Source organism: Oncorhynchus keta, chromosome 30, assembly GCF_023373465.1.
Source record: "Oncorhynchus keta strain PuntledgeMale-10-30-2019 chromosome 30, Oket_V2, whole genome shotgun sequence".
NCBI lineage: Eukaryota > Metazoa > Chordata > Actinopteri > Salmoniformes > Salmonidae > Oncorhynchus > Oncorhynchus keta.
This window is the reverse complement of record NC_068450.1, coordinates 28,770,481-28,787,858: the sequence shown is the minus strand read 5'-3', so window position 1 is coordinate 28,787,858 and position 17,378 is coordinate 28,770,481.

The following is a 17,378-nucleotide window of genomic DNA, read 5'->3' as shown; positions in this document are numbered from 1 at the left end:
GTAACAAGTTAAATAGATACTAATGGTAATATATACATGTAAACAGGAGTAATAGTGACCAGTAGCAGGATAAATAGATACTAATGGTAATATATACATGTAAACAGGAGTAATAGTGACCAGTAACAGGATAAATAGATACTAATGGTAATATATACATGTAAACAGGAGTAATAGTGACCAGTAGCAGGATAAATAGATACTACTGGTAATATATACATGTCAACAGGAGTAATAGTGACCAGTAACAGGTTAAATAGATACTAATGGTAATATATACATGTAAACAGGAGTAATAGTGACCAGTAGCAGGATAAATAGATACTAATGGTAATATATACATGTAATAGTGACCAGTAACAGGATAAATAGATATTCATGGTAATATATACATGTAAACAGGATTAATAGTGACCAGTAGTAGGATAAATAGATACTAATGGTAATATATACATGTAAACAGGAGTAATAGTGACCAGTAGTAGGATAAATAGATACTAATGGTAATATATACATGTAAACAGGAGTAATAGTGACCAGTAGTAGGATAAATAGATACTAATGGTAATATATACATGTAAACAGGATTAATAGTGACCAGTAGTAGGATAAATAGATACTAATGGTAATATATACATGTAAACAGGAGTAATAGTGACCAGTAGCAGGATAAATAGATACTAATGGTAATATATACATGTAAACAGGAGTAATAGTAACCAGTAACAGGATAAATAGATACTAATGGTAATATATACATGTAAACAGGAGTAATAGTGACCAGTAGCAGGATAAATATATACTAATGGTAATATATACATGTCAACAGGAGTAATAGTGACCAGTAACAGGTTAAATAGATACTAATGGTAATATATACATGTAAACAGGAGTAATAGTGACCAGTAGCAGGATAAATAGATACTAATGGTAATATATACATTTAAACAGGAGTAATAGTGACCAGTAACAGGATAAATAGATACTAATGGTAATATATACATGTAAACAGGAGTAATAGTGACCAGTAGCAGGATAAATAGATACTAATGGTAATATATACATGTAAACAGGAGTAATAGTGACCAGTAACAGGATAAATAGATATTCATGGTAATATATACATGTAAACAGGATTAATAGTGACCAGTAGTAGGATAAATAGATACTAATGGTAATATATACATGTAAACAGGAGTAATAGTGACCAGTAGTAGGATAAATAGATACTAATGGTAATATATACATGTAAACAGGAGTAATAGTGACCAGTAGTAGGATAAATAGATACTAATGGTAATATATACATGTAAACAGGAGTAATAGTAACCAGTAACAGGATAAATAGATACTAATGGTAATATATACATGTAAACAGGAGTAATAGTGACCAGTAGTAGGATAAATAGATACTAATGGTAATATATACATGTAAACAGGAGTAATAGTGACCAGTAGCAGGATAAATAGATACTAATGGTAATATATACATGTCAACAGGAGTAATAGTGACCAGTAACAAGTTAAATAGATACTAATGGTAATATATACATGTAAACAGGAGTAATAGTGACCAGTAGCAGGATAAATAGATACTAATGGTAATATATACATGTAAACAGGAGTAATAGTGACCAGTAACAGGATAAATAGATACTAATGGTAATATATACATGTAAACAGGAGTAATAGTGACCAGTAGCAGGATAAATAGATACTAATGGTAATATATACATGTAAACAGGAGTAATAGTGACCAGTAACAGGATAAATGTATACCAATGGTAATATATATATGTAAACAGGAGTAATAGTGACCTGTAGCAGGATAAACATATACTAATGGTAATATATACGTGTAAACAGGAGTAATAGTGACCAGTAGTAGGATAAATAGATACTAATGGTAATATATACATGTAAACAGGAGTAATAGTAACCAGTAACAGGATAAATAGATACTAATGGAAATATATACATGTAAACAGGAGTAATAGTGACCAGTAGCAGGATACATAGATACTAATGGTAATATACACATGTAAACAGGAGTAATAGTGATAAGTAGATACTAATGGTAATATATACATGTAAACAGGAGTAATAGTGACCAGTAACAGGATAAATAGATACTAATGGTAATATATACATGTAAACAGGAGGAATAGTGACCAGTAATAGGATAAATAGATATTAATGGTAATATATAGATGTAAACAGCAATAATAGTGACCAGTAACAGGATAAATAGATACTAATGGTAATATATAGATGTAAACAGGAGTAATAGTGACCAGTAGCAGGATAAATAGATACTAATGGTAATATATACATGTAAACAGGAGTATTAGTAACCAGTAACAGGATAAATAGATACTAATGGTAATATATACATGTAAACAGGAGGAATAGTGACCAGTAGCAGGATAAATAGATATTAATGGTAATATATACATGTAAACAGGAGTAATAGTGACCAGTAGTAGGATAAATAGATACTAATGGTAATATATAGATGTAAACAGCAGTAATAGTGACCAGTAACAGGATAAATAGATACTAATGGTAATATATACATGTAAACAGGAGTAATAGTGACCAGTAACAGGATAAATAGATACTAATGGTAATATATACATGTTAACAGGAGTAATAGTGACCAGTAACAGGATAAATAGATATTAATGGTAATATATACATGTAAACAGGAGGAATAGTGACCAGTAGCAGGATAAATAGATATTAATGGTAATATATAAATGTAAACAGGAGTAATAGTAACCAGTAACAGGATAAATAGATACTAATGGTAATATATACATGTAAACAGGAGTAATAGTGACCAGTAGCAGGATAAATAGATACTAATGGTAATATATACATGTCAACAGGAGTAATAGTGACCAGTAACAAGTTAAATAGATACTAATGGTAATATATACATGTAAACAGGAGTAATAGTGACCAGTAGCAGGATAAATAGATACTAATGGTAATATATACATGTAAACAGGAGTAATAGTGACCAGTAACAGGATAAATAGATACTAATGGTAATATATACATGTAAACAGGAGTAATAGTGACCAGTAGCAGGATAAATAGATACTACTGGTAATATATACATGTCAACAGGAGTAATAGTGACCAGTAACAGGTTAAATAGATACTAATGGTAATATATACATGTAAACAGGAGTAATAGTGACCAGTAGCAGGATAAATAGATACTAATGGTAATATATACATGTAATAGTGACCAGTAACAGGATAAATAGATATTCATGGTAATATATACATGTAAACAGGATTAATAGTGACCAGTAGTAGGATAAATAGATACTAATGGTAATATATACATGTAAACAGGAGTAATAGTGACCAGTAGTAGGATAAATAGATACTAATGGTAATATATACATGTAAACAGGAGTAATAGTGACCAGTAGTAGGATAAATAGATACTAATGGTAATATATACATGTAAACAGGATTAATAGTGACCAGTAGTAGGATAAATAGATACTAATGGTAATATATACATGTAAACAGGAGTAATAGTAACCAGTAACAGGATAAATAGATACTAATGGTAATATATACATGTAAACAGGAGTAATAGTGACCAGTAGCAGGATAAATATATACTAATGGTAATATATACATGTCAACAGGAGTAATAGTGACCAGTAACAGGTTAAATAGATACTAATGGTAATATATACATGTAAACAGGAGTAATAGTGACCAGTAGCAGGATAAATAGATACTAATGGTAATATATACATTTAAACAGGAGTAATAGTGACCAGTAACAGGATAAATAGATACTAATGGTAATATATACATGTAAACAGGAGTAATAGTGACCAGTAGCAGGATAAATAGATACTAATGGTAATATATACATGTAAACAGGAGTAATAGTGACCAGTAACAGGATAAATAGATATTCATGGTAATATATACATGTAAACAGGATTAATAGTGACCAGTAGTAGGATAAATAGATACTAATGGTAATATATACATGTAAACAGGAGTAATAGTGACCAGTAGTAGGATAAATAGATACTAATGGTAATATATACATGTAAACAGGAGTAATAGTGACCAGTAGTAGGATAAATAGATACTAATGGTAATATATACATGTAAACAGGAGTAATAGTAACCAGTAACAGGATAAATAGATACTAATGGTAATATATACATGTAAACAGGAGTAATAGTGACCAGTAGTAGGATAAATAGATACTAATGGTAATATATACATGTAAACAGGAGTAATAGTGACCAGTAGCAGGATAAATAGATACTAATGGTAATATATACATGTCAACAGGAGTAATAGTGACCAGTAACAAGTTAAATAGATACTAATGGTAATATATACATGTAAACAGGAGTAATAGTGACCAGTAGCAGGATAAATAGATACTAATGGTAATATATACATGTAAACAGGAGTAATAGTGACCAGTAACAGGATAAATAGATACTAATGGTAATATATACATGTAAACAGGAGTAATAGTGACCAGTAGCAGGATAAATAGATACTAATGGTAATATATACATGTAAACAGGAGTAATAGTGACCAGTAACAGGATAAATGTATACCAATGGTAATATATATATGTAAACAGGAGTAATAGTGACCTGTAGCAGGATAAACATATACTAATGGTAATATATACGTGTAAACAGGAGTAATAGTGACCAGTAGTAGGATAAATAGATACTAATGGTAATATATACATGTAAACAGGAGTAATAGTAACCAGTAACAGGATAAATAGATACTAATGGAAATATATACATGTAAACAGGAGTAATAGTGACCAGTAGCAGGATACATAGATACTAATGGTAATATACACATGTAAACAGGAGTAATAGTGATAAGTAGATACTAATGGCAATATATACATGTAAACAGGAGTAATAGTGACCAGTAACAGGATAAATAGATACTAATGGTAATATATACATGTAAACAGGAGGAATAGTGACCAGTAATAGGATAAATAGATATTAATGGTAATATATAGATGTAAACAGCAATAATAGTGACCAGTAACAGGATAAATAGATACTAATGGTAATATATAGATGTAAACAGGAGTAATAGTGACCAGTAGCAGGATAAATAGATACTAATGGTAATATATACATGTAAACAGGAGTATTAGTAACCAGTAACAGGATAAATAGATACTAATGGTAATATATACATGTAAACAGGAGGAATAGTGACCAGTAGCAGGATAAATAGATATTAATGGTAATATATACATGTAAACAGGAGTAATAGTGACCAGTAGTAGGATAAATAGATACTAATGGTAATATATAGATGTAAACAGCAGTAATAGTGACCAGTAACAGGATAAATAGATACTAATGGTAATATATACATGTAAACAGGAGTAATAGTGACCAGTAACAGGATAAATAGATACTAATGGTAATATATACATGTTAACAGGAGTAATAGTGACCAGTAACAGGATAAATAGATATTAATGGTAATATATACATGTAAACAGGAGGAATAGTGACCAGTAGCAGGATAAATAGATATTAATGGTAATATATAAATGTAAACAGGAGTAATAGTAACCAGTAACAGGATAAATAGATACTAATGGTAATATATACATGTAAACAGGAGTAATAGTGACCAGTAGCAGGATAAATAGATACTAATGGTAATATATACATGTCAACAGGAGTAATAGTGACCAGTAACAAGTTAAATAGATACTAATGGTAATATATACATGTAAACAGGAGTAATAGTGACCAGTAGCAGGATAAATAGATACTAATGGTAATATATACATGTAAACAGGAGTAATAGTGACCAGTAACAGGATAAATAGATACTAATGGTAATATATACATGTAAACAGGAGTAATAGTGACCAGTAGCAGGATAAATAGATACTACTGGTAATATATACATGTCAACAGGAGTAATAGTGACCAGTAACAGGTTAAATAGATACTAATGGTAATATATACATGTAAACAGGAGTAATAGTGACCAGTAGCAGGATAAATAGATACTAATGGTAATATATACATGTAATAGTGACCAGTAACAGGATAAATAGATATTCATGGTAATATATACATGTAAACAGGATTAATAGTGACCAGTAGTAGGATAAATAGATACTAATGGTAATATATACATGTAAACAGGAGTAATAGTGACCAGTAGTAGGATAAATAGATACTAATGGTAATATATACATGTAAACAGGAGTAATAGTGACCAGTAGTAGGATAAATAGATACTAATGGTAATATATACATGTAAACAGGATTAATAGTGACCAGTAGTAGGATAAATAGATACTAATGGTAATATATACATGTAAACAGGAGTAATAGTAACCAGTAACAGGATAAATAGATACTAATGGTAATATATACATGTAAACAGGAGTAATAGTGACCAGTAGCAGGATAAATATATACTAATGGTAATATATACATGTCAACAGGAGTAATAGTGACCAGTAACAGGTTAAATAGATACTAATGGTAATATATACATGTAAACAGGAGTAATAGTGACCAGTAGCAGGATAAATAGATACTAATGGTAATATAAACATTTAAACAGGAGTAATAGTGACCAGTAACAGGATAAATAGATACTAATGGTAATATATACATGTAAACAGGAGTAATAGTGACCAGTAGCAGGATAAATAGATACTAATGGTAATATATACATGTAAACAGGAGTAATAGTGACCAGTAACAGGATAAATAGATATTCATGGTAATATATACATGTAAACAGGATTAATAGTGACCAGTAGTAGGATAAATAGATACTAATGGTAATATATACATGTAAACAGGAGTAATAGTGACCAGTAGTAGGATAAATAGATACTAATGGTAATATATACATGTAAACAGGAGTAATAGTGACCAGTAGTAGGATAAATAGATACTAATGGTAATATATACATGTAAACAGGAGTAATAGTAACCAGTAACAGGATAAATAGATACTAATGGTAATATATACATGTAAACAGGAGTAATAGTGACCAGTAGTAGGATAAATAGATACTAATGGTAATATATACATGTAAACAGGAGTAATAGTGACCAGTAGCAGGATAAATAGATACTAATGGTAATATATACATGTCAACAGGAGTAATAGTGACCAGTAACAGGTTAAATAGATACTAATGGTAATATATACATGTAAACAGGAGTAATAGTGACCAGTAGCAGGATAAATAGATACTAATGGTAATATATACATTTAAACAGGAGTAATAGTGACCAGTAACAGGATAAATAGATACTAATGGTAATATATACATGTAAACAGGAGTAATAGTGACCAGTAGCAGGATAAATAGATACTAATGGTAATATATACATGTAAACAGGAGTAATAGTGACCAGTAACAGGATAAATAGATATTCATGGTAATATATACATGTAAACAGGATTAATAGTGACCAGTAGTAGGATAAATAGATACTAATGGTAATATATACATGTAAACAGGAGTAATAGTGACCAGTAGTAGGATAAATAGATACTAATGGTAATATATACATGTAAACAGGAGTAATAGTAACCAGTAACAGGATAAATAGATACTAATGGTAATATATACATGTAAACAGGAGTAATAGTGACCAGTAGCAGGATAAATAGATACTAATGGTAATATATACATGTCAACAGGAGTAATAGTGACCAGTAACAGGTTAAATAGATACTAATGGTAATATATACATGTAAACAGGAGTAATAGTGACCAGTAGCAGGATAAATAGATACTAATGGTAATATATACATGTAATAGTGACCAGTAACAGGATAAATAGATATTCATGGTAATATATACATGTAAACAGGATTAATAGTGACCAGTAGTAGGATAAATAGATACTAATGGTAATATATACATGTAAACAGGAGTAATAGTGACCAGTAGTAGGATAAATAGATACTAATGGTAATATATACATGTAAACAGGAGTAATAGTGACCAGTAGTAGGATAAATAGATACTAATGGTAATATATACATGTAAACAGGATTAATAGTGACCAGTAGTAGGATAAATAGATACTAATGGTAATATATACATGTAAACAGGAGTAATAGTAACCAGTAACAGGATAAATAGATACTAATGGTAATATATACATGTAAACAGGAGTAATAGTGACCAGTAGCAGGATAAATAGATACTAATGGTAATATATACATGTCAACAGGAGTAATAGTGACCAGTAACAGGTTAAATAGATACTAATGGTAATATATACATGTAAACAGGAGTAATAGTGACCAGTAGCAGGATAAATAGATACTAATGGTAATATATACATTTAAACAGGAGTAATAGTGACCAGTAACAGGATAAATAGATACTAATGGTAATATATACATGTAAACAGGAGTAATAGTGACCAGTAGCAGGATAAATAGATACTAATGGTAATATATACATGTAAACAGGAGTAATAGTGACCAGTAACAGGATAAATAGATATTCATGGTAATATATACATGTAAACAGGATTAATAGTGACCAGTAGTAGGATAAATAGATACTAATGGTAATATATACATGTAAACAGGAGTAATAGTGACCAGTAACAGGATAAATAGATATTCATGGTAATATATACATGTAAACAGGATTAATAGTGACCAGTAGTAGGATAAATAGATACTAATGGTAATATATACATGTAAACAGGAGTAATAGTGACCAGTAGTAGGATAAATAGATACTAATGGTAATATATACATGTAAACAGGAGTAATAGTGACCAGTAGTAGGATAAATAGATACTAATGGTAATATATACATGTAAACAGGATTAATAGTGACCAGTAGTAGGATAAATAGATACTAATGGTAATATATACATGTAAACAGGAGTAATAGTAACCAGTAACAGGATAAATAGATACTAATGGTAATATATACATGTAAACAGGAGTAATAGTGACCAGTAGCAGGATAAATAGATACTAATGGTAATATATACATGTCAACAGGAGTAATAGTGACCAGTAACAGGTTAAATAGATACTAATGGTAATATATACATGTAAACAGGAGTAATAGTGACCAGTAGCAGGATAAATAGATACTAATGGTAATATATACATTTAAACAGGAGTAATAGTGACCAGTAACAGGATAAATAGATACTAATGGTAATATATACATGTAAACAGGAGTAATAGTGACCAGTAGCAGGATAAATAGATACTAATGGTAATATATACATGTAAACAGGAGTAATAGTGACCAGTAACAGGATAAATAGATATTAATGGTAATATATACATGTAAACAGGAGTAATAGTGACCAGTAGTAGGATAAATAGATACTAATGGTAATATATACATGTAAACAGGAGTAATAGTGACCAGTAGTAGGATAAATAGATACTAATGGTAATATATACATGTAAACAGGAGTAATAGTAACCAGTAACAGGATAAATAGATACTAATGGTAATATATACATGTAAACAGGAGTAATAGTGACCAGTAGCAGGATAAATAGATACTAATGGTAATATATACATGTCAACAGGAGTAATAGTGACCAGTAACAGGTTAAATAGATACTAATGGTAATATATACATGTAAACAGGAGTAATAGTGACCAGTAGCAGGATAAATAGATACTAATGGTAATATATACATGTAATAGTGACCAGTAACAGGATAAATAGATATTCATGGTAATATATACATGTAAACAGGATTAATAGTGACCAGTAGTAGGATAAATAGATACTAATGGTAATATATACATGTAAACAGGAGTAATAGTGACCAGTAGTAGGATAAATAGATACTAATGGTAATATATACATGTAAACAGGAGTAATAGTGACCAGTAGTAGGATAAATAGATACTAATGGTAATATATACATGTAAACAGGATTAATAGTGACCAGTAGTAGGATAAATAGATACTAATGGTAATATATACATGTAAACAGGAGTAATAGTAACCAGTAACAGGATAAATAGATACTAATGGTAATATATACATGTAAACAGGAGTAATAGTGACCAGTAGCAGGATAAATAGATACTAATGGTAATATATACATGTCAACAGGAGTAATAGTGACCAGTAACAGGTTAAATAGATACTAATGGTAATATATACATGTAAACAGGAGTAATAGTGACCAGTAGCAGGATAAATAGATACTAATGGTAATATATACATTTAAACAGGAGTAATAGTGACCAGTAACAGGATAAATAGATACTAATGGTAATATATACATGTAAACAGGAGTAATAGTGACCAGTAGCAGGATAAATAGATACTAATGGTAATATATACATGTAAACAGGAGTAATAGTGACCAGTAACAGGATAAATAGATATTCATGGTAATATATACATGTAAACAGGATTAATAGTGACCAGTAGTAGGATAAATAGATACTAATGGTAATATATACATGTAAACAGGAGTAATAGTGACCAGTAGTAGGATAAATAGATACTAATGGTAATATATACATGTAAACAGGAGTAATAGTGACCAGTAGTAGGATAAATAGATACTAATGGTAATATATACATGTAAACAGGATTAATAGTGACCAGTAGTAGGATAAATAGATACTAATGGTAATATATACATGTAAACAGGAGTAATAGTAACCAGTAACAGGATAAATAGATACTAATGGTAATATATACATGTAAACAGGAGTAATAGTGACCAGTAGTAGGATAAATAGATACTAATGCTAATATATACATGTAAACAGGAGTAATAGTGACCAGTAGCAGGATAAATAGATACTAATGGTAATATATACATGTAAACAGGAGTAATAGTGACCAGTAGTAGGATAAATAGATACTAATGGTAATATATACATGTAAACAGGAGTAATAGTGACCAGTAACAGGATACATAGATACTTTAATTGGCTTGCGTGATTTGGATTTGAGCTTTTACTCCACCTGACCTCCAGGGGTCTCTGTGGTTGCAGAGTTAGTTTTATGTCCTTATAAACATACTGGTATGTAATAGGATTCATGGTAAAGATCTGAAAATGTGTCTGTCCTATACAGCAGCCAATGTCACAGGAAGGCCAAAAAGATCATCAAGGAGATCAAACACCTGAGCCACGGCCTGTTCACCCCGGTATCATCCAGTACAGGTCAGTACAGGTGCATCAAAGCTGGGGCAGAGAGACTGAAAAACAGCTTCTATCTCAAGGCCATCACACTGTCCAATAGCCCTCACTAGCCGGCTACCACCCGGTTACTCAACCCTGCACCTTAGAGGTTGCTGCCCTATATCCATAGACATGGAATCACTGGTCACTTTAATAATGTTTACATACTGCTTTACTCGTCTCATATATATACTCTATTCTACTGTATTTTAGTCAATGCCACTCTGACATTGCTCGTCCTAATATTTATATATTTCTTAATTACATTCTTTTACTTTTAGATTTGTGTGTATTGTTGTGAATTGTTAGGTACAACTGCACAGTAGGAGCTAGGAACACAAGCATTTCCCTATACCCACAATGACTTCTGCTAAATATGAGTGTGACCAATAGAATTGGATTTGATTTGATTTGAATGAACATACAGTTGAAGTCAGAAGTTTACATGCACTTAGGTTGGAGTCATTATAACTTATTTTTTTACCACTCCTCAAATTTCTTGAAAAAAAACTATAGTTTTGGCTAGTCGGTTAGGACATCTACTTTGTGCATGACACAAGTCATTTTTCCAACAATTGTTTACAGACAGAATATTTCACTTCTAATTCACTGTATCACAATTCCAGTGGGTCAGAAGTTTACGTACACTAAGTTGACTGCCTTTAAACAGCTTGGAAAATTCCAGAAAATTATGTCATGGCTTTAGAAGCTTCTGGCTAATTGACATCATTTGAGTCAACTGGAGGGGTAACTGTGGATGTATTTCAAGGCCTACCTTCAAACTCAGTGCCTCTTTGCTTGACATCATGGGAAAATCAAAAGAAATCAGCCAAGACCTCAGAAAAAAATGTGTAGACCTCTACAAGTCTGGTTCATCATTGGGAGCAATTTCCAAATGCCTGAAGGTACCACGTTCACCTGTACAAACAATAGTATGCAAGTATAAACATGATGGGACCACGTAGCCGTCACACCGCTCAGGAAGGATTCTCCTAGAGGTGAACGTACTTTGGTGCAAAAAAATACAAATCAATCCCAGAACAACAGCAAAAGCCCTTGTGAAGATGCTGGAGGAAACGGGTACAAAAGTATCTATATCCACAGTAAAACGAGTCCTATATCGACATAACCTGAAAGGCCGCTCAGCAAGGAAGAAGCCGAAGAACACCATCCCAACCGTTACGCACAGGGGTGCCAGCATCATGTTGTGGGGGTGCTTTGCTGCAGCAGGGACTGGTGCACTTCACAAAATAGATGGCATCATAAGGATGGAAAATTATGTGGATATATTGTAGCAACATCTCAAGACATCAGTCAGGTAGTTAAAACTTAGTCGCAAATGGGTCTTTCAAATGGACAATGACCCCAAGCATACTTCCAAAGTTGTGGCAAAATGGCTTAAGAACAATAAAGTCAAAGTATTGGAGTGGCCGTCACAAAGCCCTGACCTCAATCCCATAGACAATTTGTGGGCAGACCTGAAAAAGCATGTGCGATTAAGGAGGCCTACAAACCTGACTCAGTTACACCAGCTTTGTCAGGAGGAATGAGCCCAAATTCACCCAATTTATTGTGGGAAGCTTGTGGAAGGCTATCCAAAAGTTAAACAATTTAAAGGCAATGCTACCAAATACCAATTGAGTGTATGTAAACTTCTGACCCAATGGGTATGTGATGAAAGAAAGAAATGCTGAAATAAATAATTCTCTCTACTATTATTCTGACATTTCACATTCTTAAAATGAAGTGGTGATCCTAACTGACCTAAGACAGGGCATTTTTACTAGGATGTCAGGAATTGTGAAAAACTGAGTTTAAATGTATTTGGCTAAGGTGTATGTAAAATGCTGACTTCAACTGTATATAACTAGCATATGTGTTAATGTAAGACATTCAATGTATCAATAGAAGCATCTTCCTATAGTACAAACCTTATGGCATAAGGTACTGACTAGCAATGTGTTTCTCCACATATCTTTATCCTCTACATTTGAGAGTACAACAAAATGTATTTGTGTATGTATATGTTTTTTGCACACCACTGATCATGTTTAACTCATGCAAGTAAAGGCCCTTGTCAAACGGCTCATTGATGACAAAATGCATGGGCTCCTACTCAAAACCATTCCATCAGTAATGTAATTCCTTTGACACAAAGCATATAGAAATTGGGCATCTGGAGACATAACAACACAACATGTGAAAGGGTATGGAAAAGGGAAAGGTCCTGAGGCAACACCTCCACTGAGGCCTCTTTGAGAGTATCCATGAAGGATTTAGGTTAGGGTTAAGGTCGCTGAATTAGCCTATGTGACAGTCGGATATCATTGTCCCTGTGTGCTGTATTCGTGTTCGGCTCCACGAGGTAGAGGGCTTGGCTCCCTCAGTTCAAACTTTAGCCCCCTCTGTTAAATGTGTATGTCCCTATATAAAAATAGCAAAAAGGTGAAAATGATTGAGTAACAGGTTGACGCAAAACAAATCTGTCTCTCCGCTGCACTTTGTCAGCACAATGGACAGGGTGCACCGTGATGTGTGTAGGGGGGCTATGGAAAGCCATTGGGTGGTTAGGTATTTCTCCTTTGAGGTTCCCATAAAAAGCAGGGAAAAACTCACACGTTCCTACAACACAGAAGTAAGACTGGAGGCCACAGGGCTGCTGAGGGCGGCGATGGACCCCAGCTTTAAGTTAACAGTCACCATGGTGCACAGAATCCTCAGTCTTCTCCATCCTCCAAACAAATCACTCCAGGCAAAAGCAACAGATCTTTACGCTGGAGTCAAAGTGGTCTGCAGTGCATTGGAGTGCACTGACGCATCGTCAGCTCCAAGCAAACAGCAACGTTATGTAGGTACAAATCTCCCACAATACCTGGTGGACAGTACAGTGGGCCAGCAGGACAGTGGATAAGAGACTGAGTGTAAAAGACTGTTCTTCAACACGTTTGATGCTGTCATTGGTGAAACAGCCAAATGGTGGAGGCCTTGTGTGCTCTTGACCCAGAGAACCATTACTTTCTAGATGTGAAAATCACTGCTGGATCTAAAGCAAAAAAAGCTTTGGTGGAAACAGAGTTTAGTGTCGCTCTCCAGTGTTTGCAGACTGAAATAGTCAGCTCGTGCCCCAATGAGGACAAATGGACCACACTTGATATCCTGCAACAATTCTCTGGGCCTCTCTCCTCTATGCCGACCGTGTTTACTGCACTGAAACATGGACTGTCTTTTGGGGCGTCCACAGCTACATGCGAGAATGAATTTTCCACTTTGACAGACGTCTTCAGTCAAGAAGCATGCTACACCCGAGGAAAGCTCAACTAATCCAACTGGCATTTGAGAGGGATCTTACAAGAAGATTTTGGGGAGAATGGAATGATCGATTACCATGATTGGGTAGGCTACTTTCTAAATGTAATCTGTTACAGTTACTAGTTACCTATCCAAAATTGTAATCAGTAATGTAACCTTTGGATGACCCAAACTTGGTAACGTAATCTGATTACATTCGGTTACTTTTAGATGACTTTCCCCTTAAGAGGCATTATAGAAGAAGACAAAAATGTATGTTACCAATTGAATGACATCTATTGCAGGATAAATCAATGTTAGAGTTTACATAGCTGGCCATCAATGGATGTTACATTTTCCTTTATGGGTTGGTTATGTAGGCTTCTTCTAACCCTTTGCTTTCTACTACACATAATAATATGATTAAATTTACATTAAAAACCAAAGTCCATCAGAATTCCAGTAAATTCCAATAAATGTTATAGCCCTTGATCTTCAAGGGGACTTGATTGTTGTTTTATTGTTTCACCTGAACATGAACACTAAGCACTTATTAGTCCGGCCCTACTCTGTTGCTGTCATGGAGGACTGATTGGGCTCATTGATTCAAGTTGAAAAAGGAATGCTGCGCTCATAGAATGTCATGTATTGAGTACTACTGAAGAAAAAAAGCCCCACTTTTATTCCATAGGTTTCAATCCCCAGTTTGCAGTTGTTGCAAGAGCACATTTTTCACTGGCTATCCACTGGTTTCAAAAACAATGATTGATAGGCAGGTTAAACTTCTTGAATTCAACCATTATTGGGTTCAAATACACATTTAGACTTAGAATAGCCATCCACAACAACCACAATCTGTATATGGCGTCCACTAGATGTCAAAAGTCTAGGGTTTCAGTTGTGTTTCTTGAAAAATGAATGAGTAGTTGTAGTTTATCCAAAGTGTTCTCATCAGGAAAGGTAGGCTTTTGGCTCGCTTGAATGAGGGCGCGCTCTTCCTTATCTTCCTTTCCTATTGAACACCGTTCTTTCCGTCTGAAATATGATCATTTATTTACATATTAGAGTACCTGAGTATTGAATAGAAACATTGGATGCAGTCTATCACAGTGCCATCCGTTTTGTCACCAAAGCACCATATACTACTGTCATGAGGTTGGCCTGGGGTAGGTTTATGACAGTCATAAATACCTCTTCCCCCCTTTTTCCTCTCTCTATCCTACTGATGTTACATTTGCAAACCCTTTGGTTAACATAGAGATTCTGGGAACATCAGAAGGTGGGGGGAAATAAACTATATTCTGCTAATCCGACCACTTGAACATATGCGGTGGTACTTAATGAATATGATGTCAGTTCGGTTGTCACCTGAGACATTCTCATCGATGATAAGATGACATAAACTCTACAGTGGAAAGCCTACACATCAGAGTTATCGGATTCACATGGAATTGTTGTTCAATTAAATGTTTGAATAGGAAATTATTTGTGATGGGATGAAATGTGATTTTAGCTTCTAAAATGTGAGATTTGGGTTTTCATAAGGTAGGGCTCTGCTCAATCAGTGGCCCGCCCCTGTGAAGGGACATGGGCTATAAAACTTTTCAAACACGCCCTCCTCTCCCTTCCTATATAAGCCCTTGACGACAATATAACCTCCTGTTCCGAGGACGTGAAGACGACGTTCCGATGTCAGAATGGTTCAGATAATAACTACAGAACGAAGCCAACATCAGCGTGAGCTTTGGTTGCGAATGGTATGAACTTTGAACTCTTTTTCACTACAGAAGTGATACCTCCTAGCCGTTGAGTTAACAACAGCCGCTGCAAACAAGGGTTGGGAAGGAACAGACAGAGTACCCTGTCTACCACACAACGACGTTACTACAATGTATTCAATTTACCAGCAGAGACATTCTTCAAAGGACGAAGGACTCGATTGGGCAACACGGCCTTTCATCTACCACCAACCTACCGCATTTTCATTTTCCAAATGGGCGGTAATTTAGAATGCATAAAATACTGTATTTACGATAGCACAGCTTCGCCCTTTGTTCCGCAGTCTTCCCGCTCTTTCACTCAAACCCAGCCCCTTTTCTTTTGTGTAACAAGCTTTCATATCTGTTCCGCATGTTAGGGACGTTTTCCTTTATGACGTAATTTCTAATCAAGTTATGATTTAATTATGTGTATGTGTAATTCCGTGTGATTAGTTAGGTATTTAGTAAATAAATAATTAAACCGAATTTTGTATTGCTGGTTCAAGTTGTTAGCCAGGGTTCGTGCAGATAACCAAGAATGTACAACTTTCAGATGAGACTGAATTAAGTTGACGATTAATATTGACTGCTATTGATGTAAAATATTACTAGGTCTTATTAGAGTTTAGAGTTTATTTGGAAGATAACAGCTCTATAAATATTATTTCATGGTGCCAGACTCTCTAGTTAAATACATTTACATGATTAGCTCAATCAGCTAATATTAATTACGGAGAAATTATTTTATAGAATAGCATGTCATATCACTTCATCCGGCATAGCCAAAGACACGACACTACCCACCACTGCGACCTGTATGCTCTCGCTGGCTGGCCCTCGCTTCATATTCTTCGCCAAACCCACTGGCTCCAGGTCATCTATAAGTCGTTGCTAGGTAAAGCCCTGCCTTATCTCAGCTCACTGGTCGCCATAGCAGCACCCATCCGCAGCACGCACTCCAGCAGGTATATTTCACTGGTCACCCCCAAAGCCAATTCCTCGTTTGGCCGCCTTTCCGTCCAGTTCTCTGATGCCAATGACTGGAACAAACTGCAAAAATCTCTGAAGCTGGAGACTCATATC